We start from the raw sequence: 21,772 nt of genomic DNA on the forward strand, positions 1-21,772 counted from the left end.
CCTTGGTAAAAGGTAGTTTATCATTGAAGTCATTTGACTGGTGTGGGATTTGGATGGGTAGCCGAGTGGCCTGACGCGTGCGCTTTTGATCATACGCTCTATCATCCGGTAACGTGCTGTCGTGTCAACCAGAGGTTCATACGCGACATGGAGCTGGTTCGACAGGGCCAAGACTTGTTTAAATTGCACAGAATGTCTCTTAAAGTCACGGTATTCAAGACCCCCCCCCCCCAAAAAAAAACAACAAAAAAACAAACAAAACAAAACAAATAAACTCTGCTATATGATAGCCTTGGACAGTGTGGAAATACGCTCACCACACGGTCGATGCTTGTCTGAAACTGTTTAAACCTGTGGTCTCTATCTTATTCACGGTGTTTGCGGATGGTCGTAGAATGCTGAATACCAAGAGGGTTCGTTTTCTCTCATGACCCAAATGCTCCACACCAAATAAATTATGTTAAACAATGTAAGCTCTGCCATTATTCGGCAATGTGTGGGGACAACTTTGAAATGGAAAGCATAAATCTGTAGCATCTAACGTGTTCTCTCAAGGATTTTGGCAAGAAGAGGTAACACTGAAATAAAAGATCATAAAACACTAAATATTGATACGGCTAATCCCCTCGTGACCACGATACTTCTCACCAAAATCACATTCGGTTTTCGGCAAAGTGGGGTAACCTCGAAACGGAAGTCTCAAAACGCTGAATATAAATTGAGTTCATCTCTTCATGACCTACAAGTTCAGACCAAACCAGCCTGTATTGCTTCAAAAGGTTTTCAGCAAAAGGGGGATAAATCTAAAACCCAAATGCATCCCACCAAATTTTGAAGAAATCCTTTAAAATCAATGGCCCCTATCGCATTCACATGGTCGTTTGAAACGGGGGCATAACTCTGGTAAGAAAGGACGCGTAAAGCATGGCCACAATTCTGCAAACCAAATGTGAAAAGAATCTGCCAATAATCTGTAGCCTTCATCATGTCCACAAGCCACAGGGTGGCGACTATATACGCCCACACATTCTAATATTAGTATTGATGTTACTATGTAAAGTATAAAAAGAACTTCATTAAGAGATGTAAGGTAACCATACCATAATTATTATTACTATACTTGTTTAACAACGAGATAAAGATGGCGGTACAAAATAAATAAAAACCGATATAAATTTTAACTAACTTGGACTACAATGACCGATTTAAAAAATGTCATCACAATTCCCAATTTAAATACCACTATCAATTATTGCCAATGTTATACTTAAACTATGACTTTATTTCAGGGAACCTTCCACATCAAGGCCACTGTGACAGAGAAAGCGACATCTACTGTTCGAGGGTGTCTTGAAGCATATTTAAATATTATTAGATAAAATATGGTACATTTGTTGTTTTGGGTTCATTTTAGCTGTTAGAGAGTAAGAGAGAGAGAGATGGGGCGGAGAGAGAGAGAGAGATGAAATGAAATGGGGTTTAACGTTCTAGATTCTGCTCCGAACTGGGATAATGAAGACGGGCATACGCCATACAGTGTACTATGAGGGAAATTTTGCCCGGACTGCTGCACTACGGCCTACTCTTATATCGAATTCCAACTGTCAAGCGATCTTTTACGTGCACGTCAATATATGTACACGTTACCTCGGTTTTTAGTACCATCCGGACGACTAGACAGCTGTTCTTGCCAGGTCCTCCGTCCAGCATCACTGACAAGGGGGCACCACGTCGGAAAATCTGAATGAACTTTCTCGGCCAATGCAGGGATCGAACACCTGACCTCCAGGATAGCGAGCCAAGCGTCTTACACACAGCCACCTTGAGTAGAGAGCTTCTAATAGAATCGAAGATTCCTTCAGCCATACGATTCTTATGAGTTTAAACTTAACCAGAATTTATCCTAGCTAGCACACAGTAGTATCACGGATATCCTCAATCATATTTGAAGTACATTTCCCACGATATATCTATTTTTGAAAAAGAAATCAAGTAATATGCTCATTTGGCACCATTATGTTGTAGTATTGGGTGGTATTGGGTAGTATTGGGTAAATCGTCCTGCCGATTGCTTTACATTGTGGCGCTTTGTTTGTATTCCCAGATCAGCAGATACGACGTACAATGTAACATTCAACCGATACTACCAATAATAACAATGATTGGTGGAAAATGTTCTCATTTCGAACCATATAATGTAATTAGCTCAGTCGGAGAAGAGCAGAAGGACTCGATAACCCCATTTCATTTCTTGTCTACAAATATTTTGAGTTACATATACTCACCATGTTACAACTCGACACAGATAATTTTAGTAAATATTCCTAGCTTCTTCTCAAATCCAACGCCCGATATGCTGACGGTATCCTTCAATTCACGTTCGAGTGCGCTCGTCAGTACCCAACCATATCGCTAAATAGAGGAATTTGTTTACGGCTGATGTCAAATTTTTTAATGGTGATTCATGTGTCAGTTGGGTTAGCTTTAAAAAAAGATATAAAAATGAAATCAATTTTCAATAGGTGCAAGAAAACCTCCCAGGTAAGTAATACAGCCCCGTTCCCTCTGGAGTTCGATCTTGGCTTCAGTCGAGAAAATATTTCAAGATCTTCCAGCGTGGTTGCATTTTATCAGTAGTGCAGGGAGGAGTGTGTAGTAAGACACCTTGTCTAGCAATCCGTATTGTATGGTATGTTGGCATCCACACAAAAGAACCCTTGACGATTTTAGGTCGAAATACGAGTAGGTCGTAGCCTGCCTGTCCGGACACCATTCATTTATATCCCGGTTATTACAGAACAGTAAGGTTACTGTCCACCCTCTAAGTAGGTGCGGAGGAGAGGGCGTATATTTAAAAAGAATCGCCTGTGCTCAGCTCTCTTTATCGCTGAGAGTACCAGAAGAAAAACTTTGTAGGCGAGCCTACTCCTTATCACGTACGAGTCTCTGACTGACATATAGTACCCGATTTACCGGTGTGATTAAGCACAGTGGTCCGTTGGCCAGGGCGGGAAGGGGGGAGGGTCATCTTCCTTCCATATTATTCATAAATGTGCCTAAAACTTGTTGAAAATAATGATTGATCAGGTAGCATGTCATATTTTAACTACTGCTTTATTTGTGTAGGCATGTCAGGCCTACCAAGTTCAGGGCCCATGCAAAGGGTCCCATAACTTAACTAACACAGGGCCTCATTTGTCCTAAATCTGGAACTTCCTGCCTAACATCTTTCTCTCTCCCATGTTTTGCTGTGACAAAAAGTGTGAAAATTAATGGTAATCTGCCTTCATTTGTGACTTTATAATTTCCCTCTCTATTAACAAAGACTAATATAACTTTCATGATGGAAAGTGCAGTTCGTCTATTTATAGCAATTATTTCCTTCCGAGGTTTTGGGTCTTGTACTTAACTGATTTTGTTGACCATAGCAGATATTTTGAATTTACAATTTCGGCCAGGTTTTGTTGAATATTCCTGTTTCATTTTTGTCATGATGTGGTTATAAAGGCCAAGATCCATGAAATGTTAACAAAATGTGATTGGCAAAGGTATGTCATTGGATTAGCATTGCCAACGGGTTTTCAGATACAACCATTGACTCAAAAATGACAACGATACTGCAATTGTGAACTATCTAGAATGAATAATCTGAAAAAATTTCGAAAAAATATTGAAAATTAAAAAAGTTATAGCGTTTTAAAGAAGGCAAACCAGAGGCGCTAAAAAACGGCTTTTTTTAAAAACCGCAAAAAAGTGACCGAAGCCAATATCTCAGTAACTATACAAGATAGGTCTATGAAAATTGCACTAATTAAAGATCTAGATGTACTTGATAAAGCCAAATTGTCGCTATAATATTCTAGTATATACTTTTTATGTTACAGAGGTTCAAAGTTAGGATCCGTGCCGATTTCGCACAAATCACAGCAAAAATTTTTTCAAATTTGTGTGTACTTAAATTGTAGCGCTTTGACATTAATACAGAGGCTTATTTTTTAATGAATAAGCACACATAAAAGTGTTTTCAGTCTGTTCTGTTATTTATTTTTTGCATGACAACACCTTAAATCACAATTTTTGACTGTATGATGTCAATGTCGAAGAGAAACAAGTTTATGTATGTAATTGGGCACCTACTGGTTCCGAGGCCATTGACCACTGGCCATTCACAGTCATACAACAATTATAAACCGGTTATACTAACGTATACTGTGGATATTTTTAAAAATCATGAAAGTGTGTGGCAAAATGAGAAATAAACCTGTAAGCTTTTGGCAGATTTGCCGCCTTTGCCACGCCAACTGCTTTAGTTGTTTAGAAGCTGCCATGTACATCAATTTGAAATTGTTTGTTTCAGGAATGAAAATTAACAATTAAACTATGATTTATATAACAGCTATATTTTTGTGATCAACATCACTACAATTTCAAATAAAAACAGACATAATTAATAGACATAATTAAAACATTTGAATATCTTAAAAGAGTCCAAATTAAAAGGTAAGCTTATAAAAAGTAAGATATGATCTACATGAAAGAGTATTAAAAAAATTAATTTGTGATACATGTAGAAGTCTAGCTTTCTTGTTGAGACATTATCCCATGAAAATAAAAACAATATAAACATTCAGATGGTGATACATCTTGCCGAGACATTATCTATGTCATAAAAATATAAAAATATTAAAAACAAAATCACAATAAGATCAAAATTCATATCTGTTACTTTTTAATATGAAATTAAAAATGTTCACCCACCGGTTTAAAATAAATGATAAAAAAAAAGAAACCATTATCACATTTATCAACAAATATAAGATTTCTAATACATGTATCTTACAAAAAGAAACAATAATAACAATATAAAATAATCACATTATTCATATGCGATATTTTTCAAAATAAACAAAAACATTTGACGCATCAGGCCACTTCTTTCAGGTAGAAAATGTTAAAAATAAAATAAATATTATCACAAATATTGAAATAACAAAAATAAGATTACTAACACTGATTTCAAACAATAAATTAAACTAACTTCTATGATTCATACCAAATTTATAATAATTATGGACTTTCTTGAGAATGCTGAGAAACAGTCAGTTTCAAGCCCCCCTTTTTATAGTCCTCCTTTTTATAGTCCTTATGCAAATTGTATGAGTAGGCCTATATATCATCATCATTTGTCTATTTTATGTTGTACAAAGTAATATCAGGGATCGCCTTTGGCTATGTTTGGATTTGGATGAGTATATATTATGTAGCTTACTTCTTCAGCTACAGTTCCTGAAAATAAAATCCAAGGTGGTCAACAACATTCACAATTTTTATCCTTTGTTAGTGAAATGTCTGGCTAAAGTTTGGTTGGTAGCTTTAGTAACATTCAATATAATAAAAAACCCTGTCCAAATCTAACATCATTTTTTTTACACTGAAGTCTGTGTGTGTGTGTGTGTGTGTGGGGGGGGGGGGTTAATTATGGTCTGAACCCTGATCAACCACGAGTTACCTCCCTTTAATTCCACATGGTTCAATTTCAGCCATTTTACGAATTCCTACGGGGGATACGGACTTAACAAATGGTCAAACTAAGTAGTTAATGAATTGGGCTTTCCAAATATACCAAAATCTTGAGCGTCGAGGGCCTTTTTCGAAAATTTCTCTCAACTTCAAATTTTCAATTCATGAAAAATATCAGAAAATCTTACCTCAGCTTCTCAAAAGCCTACTCGACAGCAAGTTCATCTATTTTTCTCTATGGTAAACATCACGTGGTCAATGTTTGACACTTTGAATATTCATGACAAGGCGTAACACGACGTATACTTTTCTCGGGCAACTTTTTGTGATGTCTGTAAATAGTACAGCCAGCGCTCCTAGCGGCGTTTAGCATCGCTAATTGGATTGCCTTAGATTTATCTATGTACAAACTATATGTTCTAGTACCTATAGTTTTCACTTTTATATTATTCGGAGCGTTAAGGGAGAGAAAGAGAGAGAGAGAGGGAGGGGTGGAGATAATACTCTGAATAAAATAAAAGTGAAAACCACAGGTACTGGAACATAGATGAATCTAAAGACAATTACATCTTTCGTGATACCAGGAAGATAACAGTAGTACATAATAATAAAAATAATAATAATAATAATGGTTTAGCACTCGACTTCTGAAACATTAAGTCAGTTATAAAGTTCACTAAAATACCTTAGTAAATAAAAGAAATCTTAGACATGTTGCTTTTACTCTTGTAACTGTTTATACCAAAATTAATATCAATTCATCCTGGGTTTATTCATACTGGTAATATAGAATGGGGAGATTGTGGTAGGTTTATATACCAGTTCGCCCTGGGTTTATTCATACGTGTAATAATTAATAGATTATATTATTAACATTGTATTGTGAAATGTATAATGGGTCTCTGTAACAAGTCAATAACGAAATAATTTTTTGGAGCAACCACTTGGGATATAGTTAAAGAACCCATGGCAGTTGGAATTTCAAGTTTTGACAAAATAGTACAATGTATGACGTATGCATCAGAGATGTATAACGTTAAACAAGTTGAAATATGATATGTTTTTAATTTATATATCTTTGAAGCTAACCCAGCTGACGCATGGATCACCATTAGTAAATTTGGCATAAGCCCTAATACAATTCGTCTACCTGGGACGATAGTTGTTGAACTGAAGGGCGCACTCAACCATGAATTGAAGGATAATGTGGCCATAGATGTCGTTTATGAGAAGGAAATGCTAGGACAGTTTACTAACATATCCTGCGTCCACGATTTCGGAACATGGTAAGTGTAGAAACATGGTGGGTATATTACCCAAAACATCTTTTTGGCACAAATCTGTGAAATATATTGACAGGTGCCAGTATTGGGTGTTTTTTTGTTGGGGGACGGGGGGGGGGGGGGGCGTAATTTTATCTTTATTTCTTAGTTGGATTATAGTTTTTCACCATGTATCTGTATTCTAGTTTTTCACAATGCAGTCGAGTCTAGGTTTTCGGTGTGTAAATATGTAGTTGATTGAAATTTAGCAACCGGATACTCCGAATTCGCAAGTCGATGAATTTTATTAATTTTTCAGTCATTATGAAGATCCATGCCACTTCTTGAACGTCTTTAAAGATGACTCGGGGTGTTCCAAGCAATTATCTGGTAATGGTCTACCATGTACCTGTCCATTTAACCCAATGGCGATCGATCTTCCACCAAGTACATTTACAGTCAACAAACGCACCGACTGGTGGTCTATGATCTTTGCTAATGTAAGTACTAGTATTCTTTTGCCTCCTTGGCCTTTCTTGCTGGTAGAAACTAGATTTCTCGATGTTTTAGGTGTAGTGTTGAGACGATTCCAGACTTTGATGCTAGAGGGGAACAAGGATTTTTGGAATGTCTTGGTTCTAACGCATGGGGGTTTTAGGTTTTGAGTGTTTCCTAGTGTGATGTAGTATTCGGCGGTTTATAATTATGATATCGTATAGATATATACTATTCAAAAAAAGTAGGGGATATTTGATTTTTAAGTGTTATTAAAGTCACCTAATGAAACTGACGAAGAAACAAATGACAAAATGAAATGAAGTTCACATTCATCGATTTATTCCAAATGATCGTTAGACTAAGTAAGGCACAGACTGACCATTATAAGGGTAAAATGATACCCGGGGTCAAACAGCAAAGTTACCACAGCATCACAACCAAGTCAGTAACGGGTAAATCATCCTCTGTTTGCCAAACAAGCATTGATCCGACGTGGCATACTCCTAATGAGACGTCTAAGGTCATTTTGGTCCAGATTGTCCCATTCCTGTTACAACGCAGCAGCAAGTTCTTGGACATTGGCAGGACGTTGTTGACGTTGACGTAACCTCTGTCCAAGCATGTCCCAGACATGCTCGATGGGGGAGAGGTCGGGACTCAGTGCTGGCCAAGGTAATGTGGTGATGTTCTGTTGTTGGAGGTAACCTGTAACGATCCTGGCCCTGTGACATCTTGCGTTGTCATCCTGGAAGATGAAACGGCGGCCATGACGTCGTGCGAACGGCACAACATGGACTGCCAAGATGTTGTCCCGGTAGTACTGGCCTGTAACACGCCCTGCAACAACATGTAAAGCCGTTCTTCCAGCAACAGTGATGCCTCCCCACACCATAACAGAACCACCCCCAAATCGATCATGTCTGATGACGTTGACGTCTTGGAAGCGCTCGTTTCGACGACGCCACACCCTCCTACGTCTGTCCAAAAAATCAACAGTGAACCTTGACTCATCTGAAAACATCACATTGCTCCAGCGTCGATTATCCCAGTGTTGACGATCCCTACACCAACGACGTCTTGCCTGAATGTGATGATCTCTCAAACAAGGGATCACGCGAGGACGTCGGGCGCGAAGGTGACCCCTATGCAGTCGATTCCGAATCGTCTGGCCACTCACTCTCACACCAGTGTCTGTTTGAAGACGAGCGCTGATCTGATTTGCTGTGATGACACGATTTCTCAAGGCCAAGGTACGGATAAATCGATCCTGGGCTTGAGTTGTCGCCCTTGGTCGACCTGAGCGTGATCTGTCCTGTACAGATTGTGTATCACGGTATCTGGACCATAGCCTGCTTATGACAGACTGAGAAACATTCATCGTCCGCGCCACAACCGCCTGTGTTGTGCCGATCTGTAGCATGCCAAGGGCACGTAACCTTTCATTTTGGGTAAGCCGACGCATATCAAAATTTGTTTTCTGGTCACTAAAACAATTAAACTGATGTTTCCACCCTGGAATTCAATGCCACAATGACTTTAACATTCAAAGTCAGAGTCGTGCAAATCTTGGGTTGGACCCCCATGATGATCCCAAGCATCACCTGCATTCCATGCGGTAGCTATTGGTGCGTTTGGGCGTCACATGTAACTGGAAATGTTTCTTCTGTTAGGTTCTATAGTGACTTTTTTCGTAGTCATTTGCATATTTTAGTTTTATGCCCCCAAAATCAAATATCCCCTACTTTTTTTGAATAGTATAGTTTTGTTGTTCGAAATAATTGTTTTAAATTTATCATGGCAGTTGTAAGCCTCTCTCATCGTCATCGTTATCTTAGAACTCCCACAGTTCAGTTTGTCACATTATTTTGCATAATATAGTATACGTTTATCACTTATGGTACACAATTTAGTAAATAATACTCACCAATACTTTTCCAAAAAAAAGTAGGGGATATTCAGAAACAATACAAAACTGCTGTTTTATTAGAGGTAACCGGTGTATGTTAATAACAGGTCAATTGCCTACACATGAACATAAACAGTTCATATGGGCGGCTTATCTAACGGCCCATCTGATTCGCAAAGAGATACACGGTCAAAAGTGAAAATGGACGTTTTTGATTTTTGTCTTAATAATGAGTAATTGCTCTAACCATTCTCAGACATTCAGCAATTCGTCGTGGCATGCCCCTAATCAACCGTCCAATCACGATTTCGGGGCAATCTAACCCACTGCTTTTGCAGTGCCATGGTCAATTCTTGCAATGTTGTGGGTTGACGTTGACGTCGACGAACACGTCTCCCGATCAAATTAAACTTAACACACTAAAGCAAAGATACGCTAAACAGTAAATTTTATGCAAGATAGGAAAACAAACATAGAGGTTTACTTACAGTGCTTAGAAGTTCTGGAATTAAAAGTTGGAAGGTATTGTTCGGTTGTATTATTGGCAATAGACCCAAAGAAACTGTTTAGCGTTTGTGCTTTATTAAAGTTTGAGTTTGCTTCCGTCTTCTTAGAGTAAGTGAGGAATATCTGAACATTTATTTCTTTTCAACAACAAATATAACTATGGTCCTTGCGACCATAGTTGTATCTTTAACTAATTATTGGTTCACATTTTCTATAGAGTCAAATCCGACGTTCAAAGGAAAGTGAATGATATATTTATATATAAAACAACAGTGATATTTTGGTAAATTCTTACCACTGTAAAAATATCCATCAAATTCTATCTGTGTTTGGTAGAGCAAATAAGGTAATGCCCCCCGCCATCCGGTCTTTGGAGAAGGGGGTGCTTACTCCATATTTGGGAAGGACATTAACGCCAAGGTCTGTCTATGGCGTACAGAAATTAAGGGGTTATAAAAGAGGATGTGGAGCGAAATTCATCAGAGCTCACCCAGATATAATGAGCAGGTATCATCTGTGTTTTATTGAGAACGAGGCGCTTTCGAAGACAACTAGTTTAACATTAAAGTTGTAGAAACGAACTAACCTGTAGTTGTATTTACGATCACAAAGGAAACACAACAAGGAAGTTCGATAATTCTACACTGGTTCATACATTTCAAATAATATTCTTTTAGTTTGGATATTTTTTAACGTTATCTAGAATTTTCTCATTGTAATTTGCTTTTTAGGATTTGTTTTTAAATTGTTAACTTTGTTGGGTTGATCTTTATATTTTTCAATGTCATTTAGATTCTGAGATTGTTTGGTGTATTAGCGGATTTGGATATATTTTCTTTAATCTGAACTAAACCACGGTTTATCGTTTGGTTTTGTGAATTGTGCTACCTATAGATTCAGTTATTTTGCCATAACATAATGTGCACGCATCTTTAGTGCTTAAATATTCAAGTTCGGCTTTCCAATCAGCGTTTTGTAGAAGTCTATTGAGCTCGTTAAAATCGCCATGCTTGTAAGAAAATATTTCTTTGTTGAATATAATATAATAGATGGAATGTGCAGACAATTCGCTCTATACACCCTTTCCTGGGTATTGGGAATTAGGATCGAATTAACTCAGCGTTTGATCAAATACCGGTTGTTTATTTTTTCTCTGCGATTTGGTGGCCGAGAAGAGACAGTCCTTTTAAATTTATCAATAAAAGAGTTTTCTGGGCACTTATTAATTGTATAAAGCAGTCATTGAAGTCGAGTAAAATTTGTTTCGGGATAAAATGTTCATGCGAGTATTACTATTGATCAACGAATTGCTCTAGAATAATCCAGGGCAGTTAATTTGAAATTATTACTATTTTAAGATGAGGTGCGTATAGTGTGACGCCACACTATAAGTTATAGCTGGGCTAGTACCAAGTCTTGATCATACAGTAATACCATAGCTATAGTCTGGCTAGTACTAAGTCTTGATCATACAGTTATATGATAGCTATAGTCTGACTAGCCCAACAGCAGTAAATTCCACCTGGACATAACATAGGTTCGAATAATACCAATTTTATATTATAACTAGGACTTTATTTCAGGGAACCTACCACATTAAGATCATTTTGACAGAGAAAGCGACATCTAAAGTTCGTGGTTGTCTTGAAGTATATTTAAATATTGCTAGAGGATAAACAAAATAAAATATGGTACATTTGTTGTTTTGGTTCATTTCAGTTGTTAAAGACATGGGGGGGGGGTGTATAAAGATGGAGAGAATGGTGGAGAGCGAGAGAGGACGAGCGACGGAGAGCGGGTGAGATTCAGTTCGGGACTAACTTTGTTCATGCGTCTTTAACAGTGACAGGAACGCCCACAAGCTCCTAGACAGACGATCCTGCCCTGGTTCACTTCCAGCCATCCAATCGAACTTACAATGTTATATACATGACAGATCTTTACGATACTTAAGACACGCACGAACCAGATGTGTCACCCCAACCATCTGCTCCCCGCGACAAAACTATATTTCAAAGTTAATGAAGATGTCAGACGAGACTGGCTTCTAATATACACCCGCTCAAAAATTGAGCACCACCAGAGTTTGTTTGATATGATTGAAATGACCCCCACTGTGTATCAATAACTGCTGCAAAACTTTCCTTAAATATGTCATCTCTGTGTTTGTATGACAGCAAACTTGTATTACACATGATAAATGACTACATAAATTGACAAAGAAATGTTTAATGAACAATATTTCAATACATGAATATTTCAGCAAATTTGATAGCCAATAAAGTATCACTGTCCACAGAAACCGGTCAACTGTTTTTTTATCCGAAAGGTCTTGAAATAACTTGTTAATTGTCTCTCTTTCTTCACCCAAATTGCAGTTAATATCGGGTGTAACCTCCTCTGACACCGATGCAATTTTCAACACGCTTACTCATGCTGGAAATGAGTCGTGTGATTTGATTCTGTGGAATATTATTCCATTCCTCTCGAAGAGCCTGTGTAAGTTCCGCAAGATTTTGCACACCAGGGTCCCGTACTCGCACCCTGCGACCCAAAATGTCCCATAAATGTTCAATCGGATTGAGGTCAGGGCTTCTTGCCGGCCAAGGGAGAGTGTCAATGGCGTTACGTCGAAGATATTCCCTCACCACATTGGCTCGGTGGGGCCGGGCATTATCGTCCATAAAGATTGGTCGACTCGCCAACGGGTGGTTGTCGAAATGGGGCACAATTTCCCTTTGGAGGATTTGATTTTGATATCTGTCGCCATTGAGGTTGCCTTGAACTTGAATCAGCTCCAGTTTGCAGTCATATGAACAGCATCCCCAAACCATCACAGAACCACCACCGAATGGAATCTCTGGCTGGATGTTATGCTGTTGGTAAGCAGTGCCTCGTAGACGCCAAATCCGGGCTCTCACGTCAGTTACATGTAACAGAAACCGATTTTCGTCCAACCAATGGACACGTCTCCAAGACCGGATGTTCCAACCACTCCTTGCATTGCACCACTGTAATCGTTCTTGGATATGTCTCTGAGTGAGGAGAGGACGTCTGATAAGTGTACGTGCTGCCAGTCCACCTGCTTTTAGTCGTCGCTTCACCGTACTAAGGGACAATCGGGTGTTGATTAGCCACCTGTCTCTGAGACTCCGACTTGTCGATCTTGGGTCCTGCCTGGCATGTCTTACAAGGAGTCGGTCATCACGAGGTGTGGTTTTTCGTGGTCTTCCACTTCGTTGACGATCTTTGACATCCCCCGTAGCTCTGTGCTCCCTTACAAGACGACTGATGACGCTGTGGTTTATGTTACGTTGCCGTCCAATTTCCCTACATGACATGCCAGCATTTCGCATTCCGATGATTTGCCACCTCTCATTGTTATTAATACGCCGTCGAGGCATAGGTCCAATGCGTTTTTCAATCGCTTTACGACTCTGAAACCTCTTAGCAATGACAGGACAAAACTTTGATTTTTACAGTTGTAGGGTCACCTTGCTACAGTGACTTTCACCGCGCACGTGCATGTCATGCAAAGTTGTCTTTGTCTGTTACCTCTCTATAACGAAACCTAGTTTTAAACATCATTGACCGTTTTCTTCTATGTTGAATTTTCGCTTCAAAATTTATTATTGAAGTTGGTGGTGCTTAATTTTTGAGGGGGTGTATAGGATCGATATTTCCTTCAGCCACACGATTCTTATACGAGGTAGGAATACAGTAGTATCACGAATGTACCCAAATCTTGTTTCTTACACCTGCTTTACATTGTTGCGCGTTACTTGTCTCCCGAGATCACTGGATAAAACGTAACATTCAGCTAAGACAACCAATAATGAGATTGTTTGGCGGCAAATATTCTCATTTAGGACCATATAAATTAATACGGACATGATATTTGAGTAGGATATGAGTTTGATATATAAATAAATGCCCGCGCTCTTCACGACGGGTTGCCACATTGGGAGGGTGGAAGAATTTATCAACACAGTGTCCCAAATAGATGAATCTGTCTACCTCGTTGGCATTTATGGGATCATTTGTGACTTGAGTTATTTCCCCTTTGTAATGGTTAGGATCGGCGCTAGTAATTCTCTCCCCATTTACTGCAGTGTGAAATCTATGACATATCAAGAGTTATCTCCCCTTTGTCGTGGTTAGGATTTAGGCTTGTAATCCCCCCCACCCATTGACTACAATGTTTTAAATCATGACATATCAAGAGTTATGTCCCCTTTGTCATGGTTAGGAATTAGGCTTGTAATTCTCTCCCCATTGACTGCAATGTTTTTAATCCATGACTGTTATCAAGAGTTATCCCCCTTTACCTTCTGTGATTGTTATCGATGATTAGAATTCCGACCACCTATTCTCTCACCACACTGATTTCAATGTTAAATCTATGAAATTTCTTGGCCTGTAGGGGGATTACGTGGCTAAGTGGGTAAGACGATGGCTCGCTAGCCTGGAGGTCGGGTGTTCGATCCCTGCATTGGCCGAGAAAGTTCATCGAGATTTTCCGGCGTGGTTCCCCCTTGTCAGTGATGCAGGACGGAGGGCCCGACAAGGACAGCTGTCTAGTCCTTCGGATGAGACGAAAAACCGAGGTCCCGTGTATACATTAGAATGCACGTAAAAGATCCCTTGGCAGTTGGAATTCGATATAAGAGTAGGCGATAGTGCCGCTACCCGGGCAAAATTTTCCTCATAGCACACTGTATGGCGTATGTCCGTCTTCATTAGCCCAGCATAGGAGCAGAACAGTAGGACGTTAAACCCCATTTCATTTCATTTCATTTCTTGGCCTGTAACATTGTTTTGAGCATTCCGATGATCTTAATCTTCATAACCACAAAGAGTCAAATATCTCACAATCATATGATAAAAATATTGAAAGGGGGTTGACTATTTCGAATTTTTGATAGGCCTGGTCAAAGGAATTTATAGGCAGTGACGTCATTTTGGTAGGCGATCACCCTAATACATGTCTGTTTACTTTCTGATCCTTCGGCCCCGAAAATCATGAATATTCAACAAAATCAAAATCATGAATATTCACAAAGTCATGAATATCAGCACTACCTTGTCAGAAAATGGTTATTCAAACACTGTTCGTCGATTTACCAATACTACTCAATACCAACAAATACTAACTAAATACCACCAAATACCACCATCATACTACCCCAATATTGTAAAAATTAACAATTTGCTTCAATATTATAAAGATATTGAGTTAATTCGTGGAAAACTTGCAAAAATGTACGGCAGAGGTGATGGTCAAAGTCTCGATGCTCCAGTTACCTCCCTTGATGACCCAATACTAACAAATATTAACCCATACTGCTAAAAATCAATCTATTATGTAAAATAATGAGCCAGTATTACCCAAACATTAGATAAATGTGCAATAATTTGAATAACAATGTTTATTTGGGGAAAATACAATGTTTAGCCGTTTTAGTTATCGCTGTTACTATAAATAGATTTTACTTATATTTTTACTTATTATAGGAATTTCAATTCTATAATAAGTAAGAGCATTTGAAGTTAAAACTCATTGATATGGAAGTAATAGCTACCGAGTACTGATCGATCAGTGATACCATAAAAAGCCAGATAGACCTTTCAAATAACACGGGGTTTAACGTCCTACTGTTCTGATCCGACTGGGCTAATGAATACATTAGTACATATAGTGCAGCTAGTACATATAGTGGGAAAATATTCTTTATTATTTATGTACAATGTTCGTGAGTTATGTGCGGTGCGCAACTATTACATAATATACAATATACTACTCAAAAAAAGTAGGGGATATTGAAATGCAAATACCTATGCAGGTTGTGATATGATAAATAGTCATGGACATTTGACATGCTTTGAGGGTATGTTCACAAATGAAGAACTTATACAATATATATCAGACACAACATATCTAATTGGTTAGCACGTGCTACGCTGTATCATACGGTCTGTCCTTGAGTCAACTGGCGGGGTTCCGATTCCCTGGTTGTACGTGAAATGTAGTAGGGTCGCCTGTCCAACCTCGTGTGTTTTCTCCGGGTCATCTGGTTTCCTCCCACTGATAAAGACCCCTACGCGCAAGCGAATTATTGAAATTGAACCATGTGTTAGTCCCGAAATGACCTAGTTTATGTCGAGTGGACGTTAAACCCTATTTCTCCCCCCTCTCTCTCTCTCTCTCTCTCTCTCTCTCTCATATCTAACTGGTCATTTCACGTCAATTCACCCAAAATACTCTGAGATTATACTTAGTCTATAGGGCTGCTGTGTTCGAAAAGCCAAATTAGAACATAAATGAAAACCAAAGAGATATTATTTATTGTTGATGTCCTATAATCTGCTACTTTACCGCAATCTGATTAAAATACAGATCTATATTTCATTTCGTTTTTTTATACTTTCGATGGCCTACACTACAAAAAAATCTGACCGGTTGTAGTAAAAGGTCGTGTCAGAGGTCGTACAAACGGATTTTGACGCTATGACGTCAGACATTGATTAATGAATCAGCGTTGATGTTTTTTAATGGAATACCCACCGTGCATCGCACGCCAAGATGTCGCCGTAACAGATGGTTTCATTGGCTTATCCTTCTCGCCACCCAGAACGCAGGTTATATAACAACTCTTCCAGATCCTATTGTAGTACGAAATTTTGAACTATAAAAAACGAAACGAAATAGAATCTGTGTTTTAATCAGATTGATTCAATACAAATACTAATTACAAAATAGATGGTGTGGTAGATTATGGGAAGGCAACTAGAATACTTGATGAAGGTCGCCTCTTCCATGGGGTCAACATCAAGGTCAAATACTATGCCAAAATGTGTTACGGTCTTATCTGATTGTGGAAGATGATGACTCACCCTTTACTGGTCACAGCGATACCTAAATCATTTGAGTCAGTAGTTCAGGAGATATGGATATATATAAAAAAGCGGGGGGGGGGCATGGAATATATTACGAAAAAACTAAAAAGAAACCCCAGATGCCTATGTCTTAGAAACCATCCATACAAAGTTTGATGGAAATCTGAGATGGCCAGATTTAGGCCGTTGGTTGAATTGGCATGAAAAACCACTATTTATAGTAACATCTCCAGTTTCCTCTTATGTGCAAGGTTATGTAATTGTTCTTGCTGGTTTCTTGGTCATAAAATTAAAACAACAGAAAGGTCACAGCTGTATCGATACCAGAATAATGACCTAAATTATACGAGAAACCACCTTTAATATCCTGTGTTATGCCAGATCTATTGTACAGGGTTGTGTAATCTGGGTGACATACTCACACAGATAAGATTAAAGATTCTAAAATCAGTATACAATAAATACCATTGGCTTCACAAAAGACTTCCAGACATGTTGCTTTTTCTTTTTTTACCCGTTATACCATCAGTTATATCATCTCGTCCTGGGTTTATTGATACTGGTAATATAGAATGGAGAGATTGTGGTAGGTGTATATATACCAGTTCGTCCTGGGTTTATTGATAATATATGCCACTGATACTTGTAATAATTAATAGTTAATATTATTAACATTGTATTGTAAAATGTATAATGGGTCTCTGTAACAAGCCAATAAAAGAAATTATTTTTTAGAGCAACCACTTGCGATATAGTTAAAGAACCCCTGCCAGTTGGAATTTCAAGTTTGGGCAAAATAGTACAATATATGACGTATGCATCAGAAAAGTATAACGCTAAATAAGACTTCATTGAAATTTGATATAATTTTAATTTGTATATCTTTGAAGCTAACCCAGCTGACGCATGGATGACCATCAGTAAATTAGGTATCAGCCCTAATCCAATTCATCTACCTGGCAAGATGGTTTTTGAACTGAAGAGCGAACTCAAACATGAATTGAAAGATAACGTGAGCATGGATCTATTAATTGAGAAGGAACTGATTGGACAATTTACTAAAATTGTCTGCGTTCGCGATTTTGGATCATGGTAAGTGTCGGAACATAGTGGGTATATCAACCAAAACATCTAACGCGATCTTCTGATAAAAACCTGTGAAATATATTGATAGATGCCGGTATTGGGTGTTCTTTTATTTCGTTCTTCGTCAAAATATACGTGTAGTTGGATTCCAGTTTTTTTAAAATGTAGTTGGTTTCTAGTTTTTCACGATTTAGTTTGTAGCTGGATTCTATTTGTTTTGGTGTGTAAATATCCTAAGCAGCAAAAGAAACGCCAGGTTGGTATTTTACTCTGAATAGATGCATTGTATAAAACTTGTCAAATGTTTTTATTGTATATTTGTGACCACATCTCCAACTTTACCCACCTGACCAATAAGGCTCCTTCCCAAACACAGAATTGAAATCAAGAAATGTTCTAAAAAACGCAACCTGACTTCTGTTCACCGGGACCAGCCCTATAAAATGCACCCCCATACCTGGTTGAATCATTCACACTACAACGTCAGTAGCATGCCACGACTCACGACAGCTCGGAGGAACCAGGCGCTTGGCAGACTCGACGTTGCCAATCACTTCCAGGTCAATGTTCGGACCATCTAAGGCTTCAGCAACGCTTTCGGGACACCAACACCACGGATGATCGCCCCCAAACTGGGTTACCACAAGGCGATAAGACCGCCAGGTTGTGCGACCGCACGTGCAGGATCCCTTCACACAGGCATCTGAGACAGCACGTCAGACAGTGGGAACACACGGAAGACCCATCAGTACAGATACAGTGCGCCGACGTCTCACCAGAGAGAACACCCATTGCAGTAGACCTTACCGTGGTCCGATGCCCACCCTTCGCCATCGACGTGAACGTCTACAGTTTGCCCAACAACACCAGAACTGTTGCCACAGGCAATGGAGAACTGTTCTATTCACAGATGAAAGTCGGTATTGCGTATCAACTGCATATGGCAGGACCAAAATATGGCGTCGAGTTCGCCAGCGTTATTCTGACCAATATGTCATGGAACGAGGGTCATGGGGAGGTCCAAGCATAATGGGTATGGGTGGGATCGGCCTTAACCAGAGAGTGGGTCCTGTAGTGATTAAAGTGCCTCTCTGATTTTGAAATGGTACTGACGCTTTTTTTTAGCTGTTTAGTATATGTAGCTGGTTTAAATATAGCAATCGGATACTCTGAATTCCCAAGATGAATCAGGCGATTATGTTTTTATCTTTGAGAATTATTACAAAGAGTTTTGAGGTTCCTTTATTTTCAATGGTATGCGATGCTTTAACTTCAACCACAAGGTTTTTGGTTCAAAATCGTTCATGTAATACAATTAAAGTAGAAACGATGCAAGCCACATTAAAGTCGATTAAGATAATAAGTGTTATCGGGCCACCCGGAGATGAATTACGATTAACCTGCCTGGTGACAAGGATGATTTCTTATCCATTCCCTATTCATGGTGAGTTTTATTATTTTTACAGCCATTATGATGATCCATGTCATTTTTTGAACGCCTTTAAAGATGACTCTGGGTGTCCCAAGCAATTAGCTGATAATGGTCTACCATGTGTCTGTCCATTTAACCCAACGGCGATCGATCTTCCACCAAGTATATTTACATTCACCAAACTTACCGACTATTGGTCTGTTATCCTTTCTAATGTAAGTATTCTTTTGCCTCCTTGGCCTTTCTTGCTGGTAGAAACTAAATTTCTCGATGTTTTAGTTGTAGTGTTCAGACGATTCCAGGCTTTGATGCTACAGGGGAACAAGGATTTTGGGAACGTCTTGGTTCTAGCGAATGGTGGTTTTAGGTTTTGTGTGTTTCCTAGTGTGAGGTAGTATTCGGGGGTTTGTAATTATGATATAGTATAGATATTTTTGTTGTTCAAAATAATTGTTTTAAATTTATCATGGCAGTCGTAAGCCCCTCTCATCGTCATCGTTATCTTAGAACTTCCACAGTTCAGTATGTCACATTATATTACAAAATATAGTATATCTGTATCACTTATGGTACACAATTTATTAAATAATACTCACGAGATGTTAACTTAACTATCTCTTATTCAAGTAAACCTCTGAACCGATGATAAGGTTTGCTTTACATACGACAGGAGAAATATGGCAAGCATTCTTACTGTGTCAGTTTGAACCTTCATATCTGCGTTTTATTTAATGTTATTTCAGTTTTCGTAAAATACCAAGAACATAATGAAGAACATATTGTATCAATCTGCGTTGACAACCTGTAGTTTATCTGAGGGGTATCAACGAGTTTTAAGTTTGTTAGATGAGAATGGGGATTATATTTAAAATAAAATTTGTTTTTTGTTTTAATAGGGATAAAATTAATTAACCATTATTCCGAACAAATATTTAATGTATTTAAATCATGGTTTAGAGATAATTCTATATCATTTACCAAATAATCGTTCTATGTGTGTCTGTGTTTCTTGGATGTCATTTATATAGATTAAGAATAGGAAATGTCCCAAAACGAAACCCTGGGGAATTCCTGACATTCGAGTCGTGTCGTGTGATCTGACACCTCTGATGGTTACCGTCTGTTTCCTGTCACTGATATAGCTTGAGAGCCACTTAAGACACGGATTGTCAATACTGTAGTTTTTTAGTTTATGTACTAGATCTCTGTTATATACTCGATCAAAGGCTTTAAAGATATTTTGCAGGAAAATATATCGTGATATGTTTCAAGAAGTTGATGAACAATTGAGTGTTGTGGTATGAATCCATTATACGTTCGAGAAGTTTACTAACAGTGCTTAGAAGAGAGACAAGTCGCCCTTACAAGACGAGTGATGATGCTGTGGTTTATGTTACGTTGCCGCCCAATTTCTCTACATGACATGCCAGCATTTCACATTCCGATGATTTGCCACCTCTCATTGTTATTAATACGCCGTCGAGGCATAGGTCCAATGCGTTTTTCAATCGCTTTACGACTCTGAAACCTCTTAGCAATGAGAAAGTTCATCGAGATTTTCCGGCGTGGTTCCCCCTTGTCAGTGATGCAGGACGGAGGGCCCGACAAGGACAGCTGTATAGTCCTTTGGATGAGACGAAAAACCGAGGTCCCGTGTATACATTAGAATGCACGTAAAAGATCCCTTGGCAGTTGGAATTCGATATAAGAGTAGGCGATAGTGCCGCTACCCGGGCAAAATTTTCCTCATAGCACACTGTATGGCGTATGTCCGTCTTCATTAGCCCAGCATAGGAGCAGAACAGTAGGACGTTAAACCCCATTTCATTTCATTTCTTGGCCTGTAACATTGTTTTGAGCATTCCGATGATCTTAATCTTCATAACCACAAAGAGTCAAATATCTCACAATCATATGATAAAAATATTGAAAGGGGGTTGACTATTTCGAATTTTTGATAGGCCTGGTCAAAGGAATTTATAGGCAGTGACGTCATTTTGGTAGGCGATCATCCTAATACATGTCTGTTTACTTTCTGATCCTTCGGCCCCGAAAATCATGAATATTCAACAAAATCAAAATCATGAATATTCACAAACTCATGAATATCAGCACTACATGGCAGAAATTTTGTATTCAAACACTGTTCGTCGATTTACCAATACGAACAAATACTAACTAAATACTACCAAATACCACCACTATACTACCCCAATATTGTAAAAACTAACAAATTGCTTCAATCTTATAAAGATATTGAGTTAATTCGTGGAAAACTTGCAAAAATGTACGGCAGATGTGATGGTCAAAGTCTCGATGCTCCAGTTACCTCCCTTGATGACCCAATACTAACAAATATTAACCCATACTGCTAGAAATCAATCTATTGCTATACAATAATGGGCCAGTATCACCCAAACATTAGATAAAAGTGCAATAATTTGAATAACAATGTTTATTTTGGGAAAATACATTTTTTTTCAATGTTTAGTCGTTTCATTTATCAGTGTTACATAGATATTTCAAATATTTTTACTTTTTTATAGGAATTAAGTCAGTGACATTGAAGTAATAGCAGAATTATGTCAGTTTGGGATAATAATGAGGTAGTTTATGTCGCCATGCAAAAGGGGGAAAAAGGAAAAGGGAGAGGAAGACTAAAAA

General features: G+C 38.4%; 1 long non-coding RNA gene across 1 annotated transcript; it reads left to right on the plus strand.

Moving 5' to 3' along the window:
• The first annotated feature begins 6,723 nt into the window (after positions 1 to 6,723).
• On the plus strand, positions 6,724 to 11,375 carry LOC130010948 (uncharacterized). Its single transcript, XR_008786241.1, has 3 exons — positions 6,724 to 6,806; positions 7,102 to 7,282; positions 11,277 to 11,375. It is a non-coding gene; the product is annotated as an uncharacterized LOC130010948 (long non-coding RNA).
• The last annotated feature ends 10,397 nt before the right edge of the window (positions 11,376 to 21,772 follow it).

The sequence above is a fragment of the Patella vulgata genome, chromosome 2 (assembly GCF_932274485.2).
Source record: "Patella vulgata chromosome 2, xgPatVulg1.2, whole genome shotgun sequence".
NCBI lineage: Eukaryota > Metazoa > Mollusca > Gastropoda > Patellidae > Patella > Patella vulgata.